At 37.0% G+C, this 10,446-nt stretch overlaps 1 long non-coding RNA gene across 1 annotated transcript; it reads right to left on the bottom strand.

Annotated features, from left to right (window-relative positions):
• Nucleotides 1-1,380: 1,380 nt before the first annotated feature.
• On the bottom strand, nt 1,381-9,815 carry LOC138906775 (uncharacterized). The gene is made up of 3 exons (XR_011414416.1): nt 9,707-9,815; nt 9,079-9,132; nt 1,381-1,689 (listed from the first exon to the last, which is right to left on the bottom strand). It is a non-coding gene; the product is annotated as an uncharacterized lncRNA (long non-coding RNA).
• Nucleotides 9,816-10,446: the final 631 nt, after the last annotated feature.

Below are 10,446 nucleotides of genomic sequence, written 5' to 3'. Positions count from 1 at the left end.
TTCCTCTAACTCAACTCTTCCACAGCTGCATTCCATCTCTTACCAACTGTCTTTCTGGATGTAGATGTCATTGTATAATCAATAAAATAGAATTTAGGAATTTGAATTTCTTACAACTGAGCTCTACCACACGATCTAGAGTAAGAAGAAAGAGTGACAGTCCTAAATGCCCTGTATCCTCATGTTTATAAGTGTGGTGCACAACACACCCATAAACAAGACTCTACTAGACACAGCTTGTAGACTCCCTAGGACAGAACTACTCTGATACCACTTCTATCACGACCCAAATTGCAGGGCTGCGACGGGCACTCGGTGCCTTACACAACCTAGTACCAATGTAACGTATCTTTCTTATCATATTGTCATGGGTAAGTGGCCCAGAAGGGACGTCATGAGACAACGGGAAAAAAACATAAGGGAATACTAGACATAGGACGACCCAACATGATATAGAAACTTATACATGTGACATACGTGCCTATAAGGCCGACATGATCATTTGTATACTCAAGACATAGGCCGATAAGGCCATACAAGTATCCATATAAATGTCATCTGTCTACAAGCCTCTAAGAGTACATAAATGTCATAAAGGTCGGGACAAGGCCTAGACATACCAATCAATACATATTCAAACCATACTGACCAAATAGGCAACTCCGGAGCAAGTGGAGTGCACAAATACCTTCTGCTGAGCTGATAGCCTACTAGAAGAACTCTCAACTTATCTATTGGGACCTGCGGGCATGAAACACAATGTCCCCAGGCAAAAGGGACGTCAGTACAAATAAAGTACTGAGTATGCAAGGCATGAAAGAAACATGGAGTAAGGAACTCAACCTGTAAGTCTGAATAGCTCTATGAATCAAGCAAATATTTATAATGTCACGCGTATGCGTATAAATGTCATATCATGCATAGGTATATGCGTACATAATATTATCAAGCCTCTGAGAGTATCCCATCATATCATCTCAACCTCTGTGGGCAAAATCATAAATGTATACCAGCTGATCAGGTGGTGGTGCGTATATAATGCCGTAAACTTTTTTCATATCCCATATACATATAATATACGTGTATATAACGCCATCTGGTTATGGGTCAATGTACATGTATAAATGAATGAAATGCATAAAAAATACGTTAATAAGATCGATATGCCTTTCGGATAAAATTTATTAACTACGTATTTTTCTAAGACCCATGAATAGAAGATATATGTCACGACCCAAACCTATGGGTTGCAACGAGCACCCGGTACCTTACTTAACCGAGTACCAACATAACATATCTTTCTTATTATACTTTCATTGGCAAATGGGCCAAACGGGCAGTCATGGGCTAACCAGAATAAATATAGCGGAATACTCAATATAGGACGACCCCAACCTGATATAAAAACTTATATATGTGATATACGAGCCTATAAGGCCAACATGATCATTTATAAACTCAAAACATAGGCCGGCAAGGCCATACAAGCATTCGTATACATGGCATATGTCTACAAGCCTCTAAAAGTACATATTTATCACAAAGGTCGGGGCAGGGCCCCGCCATACCAAACAATACACGTCTAAATCATACTGACTAAACAAGCAACTTCGGAGAAAATAGAGCGCACCAACATCTTCCGTTGATCTGATGGCCTACTTGGAGGACTCTCGACCAGTCTATCGGAACCTGCGGGCATGAAATGCAGCATCCCCAGACAAAAGGGATGTCAGTACGAATAATGTACCGAGTATATAAGGCACATAAATAAGTACATAACAGACATGGAAGAAATATAGAGTAAATGACTCAACATGTAAGTCTGGATAACTCTGTAAATCATGAAATAATTATAGTGTCATGCATATGCGTATGAATGTCATATCGTGCATGGGTAAGTATTTCATAACATCATCGGCCTCTGAGGGGATCCCATCATATGATCTCGGCCACTGTGGGCAAAATCATCAACGTATACCAGCTGATCAGGTGGTGGTGCGTATATAATGCCATAACCTTTCCCATATCCCATATACATATATATACATATATATACGCGTATATAGCGCCATCTGGTCATGGGTCAATGTGCATGTATAAATGCATGAAATGCATATGAAATACATTAATAAAATCTCTCAGTACGTCATAAGACCATTGTTCCTCTGATTAATATCATGAAATAAACTTTACCAACTTACGTATTTTTGAGACCCATGAACAAATGATAAAATAATATGACACGTGGGGAATCAAGAACATAAGCATCTCTAATATTTCTATGAATAGAGTCATGTATGGAAATTATGCATTTTCTCATTTCGTTTGTGTCGTATTGATCATGTCAAAAGAAATAAGGGATATCCTTAACATATGTGAGCCGATTCTCTTGACAATTCCTCTAACACACGTTAATTGCGACAAAACATGGAACAAGTTGTATGAAAAGCTCAACACGTTGCTCAAAGAAGATCTTGGCCGAAACCTTTCCATCCCCAAAATGACATTTCTTATGTGATTCTGATAAGAAACTCTTGGATAACGTTTCTTGGATAACGTTTCCATCCAAGAAAATCTTGGCCGAAAGTGATTTGGACAATGTTTCTTATATGCTTGGTTGAAACTCTTTTATGATTTTGGATAGTAACGTTTCTAAGAGATTAGAACTAGAAAGTGAATCTTGGACTAGAATGGTATATTAAATTTTTTAGGTGGCCCCACTTTGAAGACTTTGCCACCAAAATTCATACAATTTGGGCACCTTGCATTATGATTTAAGAGTCACCAATTTGCATTGATGTGCTGCCACGTTTTTAGATGTAATTGTTATCCAGATATTTGGATTAATTATCCACTAATCACTTGATTAACTAGTTAATTCTTTATTATCCAATAATTCACATAATTAAGGATTATGTCAAATTACTTAAAATACTACTCACATTTAACATACTCTATACACCTTACTATTATGGTCATGTGGTACCTTGTATGGCACTAGTCCATAAATACCGAGTATTTTAGCTCGGACCGTATTTTATCCCAACATGACAAACTTCAACGAAAATTCATTTTTTTCGATTTGCTTACCCTTTCACCTTCACGAATTTGCCCATCACTTGTTTGAAATAGCATAAGGCTTATAATCTCATTCCCGAACTTACGTCGATTAACTTACGATAAAATTTTAACGTACGAAAACATGGGGTGTAACATCATTGCCCCCTTTGGAACATTCGTTCTCGAATGTTGACTGATGTACTTATTATTATCATGGCCTATAGTCCTTGTGAATACTTTAGTACTCTCCTTACCATCTTAGGCAGTTGTTCTGTAAATAAATCCAAAGTCTAGGGTATTCCTACCTGTAGGTCTCTTTCTTACACCACGGCCTGTGGTTGGGATTCTTCCAATCTCGTAGCTCTTGCTACCTTCTGTCATGCAGCTTGTACGACTTTTTCCTTGTAAGTACGCCTATGCGATTCTCCTTTCTTTTTTTCCTCTAGCTTTTACCTAATCTCTAGGCTTCACTTCGTAAACATATACAGAGCTTGATAAGATAGCCCTTTGGGCATCTATGGGTATACCGAAATTCTTCGTTCGGTACTTTGTTGAACTCACGAATATTGCTATACCTTATTTCGTTTATCCATCCGTATGACTTTACTGCACCTAGGTAGGTCATACTATGCCATAACCCTTACCTCGATTTATCGTTACTGAGGGATGCTACCGAACTCCAGGTTACTTTCGTTGCTTATCCCATATGTATAAATCTAAGTCATTTATTGCTTCCTCATTATTGTTCATCTTAAGAATGGTGGCCTAATCTCATCTCATACTTTGTGACTTTTGTCCATCCATTGTTAATTCACCTCAATATTAATTTACAATATACCACTGATAAGTTGAAACGTCTTACGTCATACCTTGCCACTAGGTCTTACGTTACATCGAGGAATATTTGAAGTGATTTTCCTGATCCACTTAGGGGTGATACTGTACTTCAATGACCATATTTTATAGCATCCCAATGTGTTTCACTTACGTGGGTATTTTAATCTCGTACAATCCATGAAATCCTCTTCAAATCTTTACTCACTCGAAGGCCTAAACGTCATCCTTTATCCATCACAATTACACCCTCATTGTACTATCAGGAAAATATTCCATCTCTTTCAAATGCTATTAGTCTTAGACTCCCTTGAGTTTATTCACGCTACACTGAACTTGCTATAACTTAGAGAGATCATTAGCTCTCTTGTTTTCACAGGCTTAATCCCGAGAACTTACCTGTTTCTCGTCACCTCCTCATTCACCCTTTATTGACCTTATTCCTGTCTTTCTAAAACCTTGTTTCTTTACCATACTTTAGCTTGCGTCCTACGTATATCTATTTATACTACTCGCAACCTTCCTTCAACTTGCTTGCGTCATAGATTTCCTTATGTCATTCTGGAACATCAAGCGCGACATCACATCGTCTCTTCTTTACTCTCTTAATTAGCCTCCTCGATACCTGGAAACCATAGGCTAGAAGACATGCCACTAACGATGCCATTATCATTCTTGGATACTGAATCCCCGTGCTTTTAGCCTTCTATCCCAAGTATGGACTATTCACAACCTCCTACATTTGAGTATCGCGTACGTTGTTCACCTTCACCTTACTTACCTTAAAATCTTGCATCACGTCTTGTATATCTTTCATGACCTTCCTTCCACATAGGTATAATTCACATCCATAACTTGAGGCTTTATTATAATACTTGCACTTCTGGTGTATAAATAATCTTACTTTTTGCATGAATACTTGGTTTATCTTAGTGCCCACACATATTAGAATTCCATACAACCCATATGATCTTGAATCCTTTCTCACCTATAATTATCCATAATTAGTTATCTCCATGCCCTTGTGCTTGTAGGGTTGCTTTTGAACTTAAATTTTGACTGTTTCTAGTGGCATCCTCTTTTATTTCCGTAACACTTATATGTCACCTTTAACTACCCCAACTTCTATCTGAATATTTCTCAAAGGTTCCGAGGTCATATCTGCGAGACTGAATTCCCCATGTTGGGTTCACTATATTTATCTTGCATGATCTGTTGATTTGTCTGTATCCTCTTGTCTAGCCATAACTAGGCTCTTCCTGAATTAACTACTAACTACTCGTTAGTCCATTCTCATATCCATATTCCGCATAATCTTTTTTGGGTTATTCCTTTTGTCTTAACTTACTATTTATCAAAAACATCCCGGTTAGGGACCCTTACTTCCTTTTCTTGATGTCGTGTTTGCATAATGTTCTGGATTCGTAGCATATCTGTAGGCTTTGAATAAATGCAATCTCGTCCCTTTTTTTTTGCTTCTTCCTTTATCATTACATAGTTACTAGAACTACTTGTCTCTAACTTAATGCCACATCACTCCATATTCCCCCCTTTAGGGAAGTGCTAAGATTTAGTGCTATGACGAGCTACCTATAGATGTTTTACCTCTTTATCTTTGGCGTTTTCTCACATTACTGATGACCCTTACTCGCCTTGCGGTAATTCTCATTGTTTACTTTAGGGAAGCATTTTCATGAATCACCATTCTCTGAATTTCTCATGAATCTTCTTCTGTTGTCCATTCTATTATTGCCGGAATGCAATCTCTGAAATTCTCATAATGCCGACTATTATCAAATCACTCAATCCCTAATTCATGTCTAGTTTACCTTGTTTACCAGCCCATACTGATTTGTATTACTTTGGGGGTCTAACTTTTCCTTTTGTTCACGAACTTGTTTGTCGAAATGAGGGTATGACTTTCTAGCCTATACTCTTTTATCTCAAGGCCTGTCACTTCTCATCTTTTTCTTCACTTGACTATAGACTCTATAATACTGTCATTTGTTTTACCGTTATCATCCAGGTATCACATCTTACTCATAATGTACTCTCTTCTTATTTTCTGCTAATATTTCTGTCTATCACTTTATTCTGAAAACTTTGACAAGATATTCTTTTGTTTTTAGCTCCCCTTTCCTCCATCCACTGCTCTTCAGGTTGCTTAACATTATTTCTCTACTAGGGACGGGAGTCATATTAAGATAATATTTATCCTTTCTTTGCTTTCAGTGCCTATATTTGTAATACTCATATCTAGTTGTACTATTTTAGAGTGCACCATCTGGGTGTCTCACAAGGAGATCTATCGGCACATTATCCTTCGGAAATGTCAACTAACGCAAACAATCCATCCACCATTTTGGGTCACTCTAAACCCAGTCGGATCCTGATACCCGTCCTTCTCTTATACCATATATATTAGCTCCTATATGGCATAACTGAGATCGGTGTGGCCAATTGTACATACCTCTGTTACTGTTGAAGGTAACTCAAAAGTCTTATATTTCTCTGCCTGAGTTGTAAATACAGTTATTCTTCATTAACTGGGTGCCTCGTACCCTTCTTCATCTTGCTTCTTTTACTTGTTGAAACTTATACCTTCTGATTCTTTCATTGTATTTTACCATAAGAGTGGATAGGCATTCTTGCCTTAGGGATTCTTATCAAGAAGCTTACACATCTTAGTATACACATGATCTGCTGAATACCTCATCTTTATCCATCAAAAGCATGATGCAAAAATCGAGTTTCTCTGACTCAACTCTTCCACAACTATATCCCTTACCAATCGTCTTTCTAGATGTAGGCATCGTCATATTATGAATAAGATAGAGTTTAGAAGATTGAGTTCTTACAACTGGGCACTACCACACGATCTAGAGTAAGAAGAAAGAGTGACAGTCCTAAATGCCCTGTAGCCTCCTGCTTATAAGTATGGTGCACGACACATCCATAAACAAGACTCTACTAGACACGGCTTGTAGACTCCCTAGGACAGAACTGCTCTGATACCACTTTTGTCACGACCCAAACCTATGGGCTGCAACGAGCACCCGGTACCTTACTTAACCGAGTACCAACATAACATATCTTTCTTATTGTACTTTCGTTGGCAAATGGGCCAAACGGGCCGTCATGGGCTAACCAGAATAAACATAGAGAAATACTTAATATAGGACAACCCCAACCTGATATAAAAACTTATACATGTGATATACAGGCCTATAAGGCCAATATGATCATTTGTAAACTCAAAACATAGGCCGGCAAGTCCATACAATTATTCCTATACATGGCATCTATCTACAAGCCTCTAAGAGTACATACTTATCACAAAGGTCGGGGCAGGACCCCGCCATACCAAACAATACACGTCTAAATCATACTGACCAAACAAGCAACTCCGGAGTAAATGGAGCGCACCAACATCTTTCGCTGATCTGATGGCCTACTTAGAGGACTCTCGACCTGTCTATCGGAACCTGCGGGCATGAAACACAACGTCCCTTTGCAAAAGAGACGTCAGTACGAATAATGTACCGAGTATGTAAGGCACATAAATAAGTACATAACAGACATGGAAGAAATATAGAGTAAATGACTCAACCTGTATGTCTGGATAACTCTGTAAATTATGAAATAATTATAGTGTCATGCATATGCGTATGAATGTCATATCGTGCATAGGTATATATTTCATAACATCATCAGCCTCTGAGGGCATCCCATCATATCATCTCGGCCACTGTGGGCAAAATCATCAACGTATACCAGCTGATCAGGTGGTAGTGCGTATATAACGCCATAACCTTTCCCATATATATATATATATATATATATATATATATATATATATATATATATATATATATATAACACGTCATCTGATCATGGGTCAATGTGCATGTATAAATGCATGAAATGCATATGAAATACATTAATAAAATCTCTCAGTACGTCATAAGACTATTATGCCTCTGATTAATATCATGAAAGAAACTTTACCAACTTACATATTTTTTAGACACATGAACAGATGATAAAATAATATGACACGTGGGGAATTAAGAACATAAGCATCTCTAATATTTCTATGAATAGAGTCATGTATGGAAATTGTGCATTTTCTCGTTTCATTTGTGTCGTATGGATCATGCCAAAAGAAATAAGGGATAACCTTGACATACCTGAGTCGATTCTCTTGACAATTCCTCTAACACACGTTAATTGCGACAAAATATGGAACAAGTTGTATGAAAAGCTCAACGCAATCACGTTGCTCAAAGAAGATCTTGGCCGAAACCTTTCCATCCCCAAAATGACATTTCTTATGTGCTTTGGATAAGAAACTCTTGGATAACGTTTCCATCCAAGAAAATCTTGGCCGAAAGTGATTTGGACAATGTTTCTTATGTGCTTGGTTGAAACTCTTTTATGATTTTGGATAGTAATGTTTCTAAGAGATTAGAACTAGAAAGTGAATCTTGGACTAGGAATGGTATATTAAATTTTTTAGGTGGCCCCACTTTGAAGACTTTGCAACCAAAATTCATACAATTTGGGCACCTTGCATTATGATTTAAGAGTCACCAATTTGCATTGATGTGCTGCCACGTTTTTAGATGTAATTGTTATCCAGATATTTGGATTAATTATTCACTAATCACTTGATTAATTAGTTAATTCTCCCATTATCCAATAATTCACATAATTAAGGATTATGCCAAATTACTTAAAATACTACTCACATTTAACACACTTTATACACCTTACTATCATGGTCATGTGGTATCTTGTATGGCACTAGTCCATAAATATCGGGTATTTTAGCTTGGACCGTATTTTATCCCAACATGACAAACTTCGACGAAAATTCATTTTTTTCGATTTGCTTACCTTCTCACCTTCACGAATTTACTCATCACTTGTTTGAAATAGTATAAGGCTTATGATCTCAAAATAATCTCATTCCCGAACTTACGTCGATTAACTTACGACGAAACTTTAACGTACGAAAATATGGGGTGTAACAATATAATAATAATTCACATGGGGAATCAAGAACGTAGACATCTCTAATACTTCAATGAATAGAGTCATTTATGAAAGTTGTGCATTTGCTCGTTTCGTTTGTATCGTACCGATCATGACAAAAGGAAAGAAGGGATAGCCTTAACATACCTCAAGTCGTTAATGCAACTCAACAACATGCTTACGACAACTAGCACGCCAACCCTATAACAAAAAAATGCGTGTACAACTTAGATGGCTGTGGTATATCACGTATCTCAAATGATAACTCGATTCTAAAATAAAACGGGCAGTATTTTCCCTGATTTCACAGCTCCCTCAAGCCTACTATAGGTAAGATACAAATATAATATAAACAACAACTCAAAAATAACCCAACTACAATTCGGGACCTTCAATACAACAAATTCCCCAAATATACCATAACATACCCAATCAATAAGTTATCAATTAACCTGAAATTGTAACAACGAGCGACCAACCTACTACCCTACCACATGTGGCGTTTCTCCACGCCCTTCATCCTTCCAATCTCCATAAATCAGAAGGACAATAAGCCAACGTGAGTGGACTACAAAACAGTCCACTAAAAGTGAAATAAATCGAACTTACGACTTTCGATCACCGTCCCGTGAGTTCTAAATATCAAAAAAAGAATTTATCAACCATCCTTGATATTTAAACACTTAAATACAGAAATTAGGCATTTTATTAACTATTAAATATATTCCAAAACTCAAACTACAAAGAAAAAGAGAGGCGATATAGCGATACTTACATCGTAGGGATCGTTCTGATGTTATCGCTTCTCGATTTCGTACCCGGGATGTTAGTATTCTTTGAAACACTATTAGAGAGCTCAAGGACAGGTTCTATGGTTTTCTATGGTCGGGTTCTATGTGAAAATGAAGAGAGAAACGAGTTAATACATATATATCAACTTTTGAAAAGTCAAAGAGGTGCTAGCTTGGCACCCTCTCATTCGCTCATTTTCCGACACTTATATCTTTTTATACGGATGTCGTATGAACGAACGATTAAGAGCGTTGGAAACTACATTCCAAGAACTTTAATTTGGTATATAATATGTACCAAAAAGACCTCATATACCATACGAAATTATTTTCTCAAAAAGCTCTGTTACAAGGCAAATCCTTAGTCGGTTTTTCCGCAACTTAAATCCGATTTTTCGCAAACTTCATATTTTCTATCCAAACATCATACATACCCATATTATGACTTTAAAATTATTTAAATAATGATTAACAAGTCTCATATTTATTACGTCACATTGGGACGCACATGGTGTAACATATGCATATTGACATATAGGCATAGAGGTGTACTTTCCTCATGCTATCTGATAATGAAATATCTTATCTGTTGTTGAAAATTTTTGGGAAAAATCACTGTTTTCTAATATATTCACATTTTGGTGATTTCGGTGAAATATTTGGGTTTTACTGTTATACCTAAAAAGCATGCCTATTTTCCGTAATTGTGAACGAGCTGAGCATC

The sequence above is a fragment of the Nicotiana tomentosiformis genome, chromosome 2, assembly GCF_000390325.3.
Source record: "Nicotiana tomentosiformis chromosome 2, ASM39032v3, whole genome shotgun sequence".
Taxonomy (NCBI): Eukaryota; Viridiplantae; Streptophyta; class Magnoliopsida; order Solanales; family Solanaceae; genus Nicotiana; species Nicotiana tomentosiformis.
Note: the sequence above shows the minus strand (reverse complement) of the source record. Positions and strands in the feature narration are given on the sequence as shown.